The following is a 2125-nucleotide window of genomic DNA, read 5'->3' as shown; positions in this document are numbered from 1 at the left end:
CCCTCCTGGATAACGTGGGTCTGCGCAGGGCAAATATTTGACGTGCGGAATAAATGAGCAGGAGGGAGACGTCAGGGAGAGCGGGGAGCTCTGACTCATGTTCCCACAGCGCTCCAGACACCTTCCCGGCAGGCAGCTGCCAAATGTCCCCGTCCCTGGAGCACGACAGGCAGGGGACAGCGTTCTCACAGCTCTGCAGATCTCCGGGGGTGCCGTGGGTACCCCCAGATGCGCCCCAGGAGGGATGGAAAGGCAGCAGCAAAGGGGTGTCCGGGATTTTGGGTTGGAGCTGATGGTTCAGCCCTCCCTCCCCTCTTTTTTTTGGGGGTGCTGAGYGTGATCCAGCCTTGTTCCCATGGACAGCCACCCCGCTGTCAGCGAGATGAGCTTCACGTCCCGCCTCTGGCGCGGCTTTGGGGTGAAAATACCGGGCAATTTCCTCCCTCCCAACATGCAATTTAAGCGTGTGGTGAAGCAGCGGCGTTTCTCTGGCTGCAAAGCCGCTCGGTGTGAGCGTTTGAGCACAGCTCTGTGGTTTTTCCTGCCTGTCCGCCTGCAGCTGCGGGGGGAAAAAAGCGGAAGATCTGGGCTGAACTCTTCGTTTCCCATCAGGGCAGCGCTTGTGCGCAGCGGGGAGGGCCAACCTGCAATTCARTCTGCAGCTCTGGGGACAATACAGCCTGTGTCCTGCTGGAGACAGCCATCCTGCTCGGGGACAGCTTGTCCCAGCCTCGTGCTCACGCTGGTGGCGCTGCTGCCTGGAGGGGACAGCTTGTGCCTCTGAGGACACGGAGCATTTTGTGATGCGCGTCTGCTTTTTTTTTTTTTTTTTTTTTTTTTTTTTTTTTTTTTTTTTTTTGCCCGTGTGTGGCTGGGAAACGCTCTTTCCCCCACCGGCTGCGTCCTGAGGTTTGTGGATATGAAAGTCCACATGTCTCTTTCTTCTTTTTAATTGCTATAATTTGTCTGGCTCTTAGCCGTGGTCGGGAGCAGGGCTTGGCTCCGAGTTGCCTGCGTGGATTTATTTTGGTTTCGGCGCTGTGCTAAAAAACCAAACTGCCCCAACCCCTTCTCGGGTGTGCATCCCGGGCACGGGTAATTTTCCTCGCTGGAGTAATTTCCTCGCCCCCAGTGGGGCTCCTCTGGTGAATAAAGCTATGTGGGATCAGAGGCTGGAAACCACAGCCTGGGAAATTTATGCAGAGCAGGGAAGAAGGGAGATTGTTGCTAGCAGGCGAGCGGCGGCGCTGATTGCTGTTCTCATGGCAGGAGGACGGGGCTGGGGCTCATTAGCAGGCGGCGGGAGGCAGGGCAGGGTTCGAGAGCTCACAAATTGCCTCGGAGCAGAGGTTGGTGCCTCCTGCCCCGCTGATGGGTGCCCAGGGGGATGGGGTCGGGCTGGGGGAGCTTCGCTGTGCTCGGTGCTGTTTCCACCTTCCAGCAGCCTGTGATACTCTTTTCTCTCCCGGGTGGGGAGGGAGGTGAATGTGCCGCGGTTTTGGGGCTCTCCGTTTGCAGAGTCCAGGGTGGGGTGAAGATAAGGGCTTGAAAGATCAGGAAAAGGAAGAGTTGAGAAAAATGGAGGCTCCCAAGCAGGGAGAGGTGAAATTTGAGGTATCGTGGGCAGGAAAAGGTAAAGGCTGATGGATTTTCATGGGGAGAGTGCCAGGAACAGCCTGGGCTGAGCAGAGGGCAGGGGAGGGGCTGAGCTGTCATGGGACACATCCCCTGGGATACATCCCCGTGTCCTTTTCCTGCAGACACGAGCAAAACCCCATCCCTGAGGGACTTCCCGGGAGCCAGGCTGATCCTGCACCCATCCCTGAGGKCACCCCCGGCACAGGGGAGCAGCACGATCCCGGCACAGCCAGCGAGCCGCGTGTCCCCACGCCAGCACTGCCACCCCAGGTGGCCTTGTTTTCCTCGGCAAAGGCGGATGGGAGCCACCATCTTCTTGAGCAAAGAGCATTTTTAATCTCCTGCTCCCGCTCCGTGCAATTAACTTGATTCCCTCCCCTCGTTTCCTGCAGAGGTTTAATTAAAATGCATTGTTCGCCTCGCCAATTATTTGCTCTGTCCCCCGGATAACCTCTGTGCAGCGGCTGCTTCTTGGGGCTTTTTTTTT

The sequence above is a fragment of the Malurus melanocephalus genome, unplaced genomic scaffold, assembly GCF_030028575.1.
Source record: "Malurus melanocephalus ecotype Western Australia unplaced genomic scaffold, MMel_1.1 scaffold_510, whole genome shotgun sequence".
In the NCBI taxonomy this organism is placed as follows: Eukaryota; Metazoa; Chordata; class Aves; order Passeriformes; family Maluridae; genus Malurus; species Malurus melanocephalus.
The sequence above is the reverse complement of the archived record's forward strand: the minus strand, read 5'-3'. Positions refer to the sequence as shown.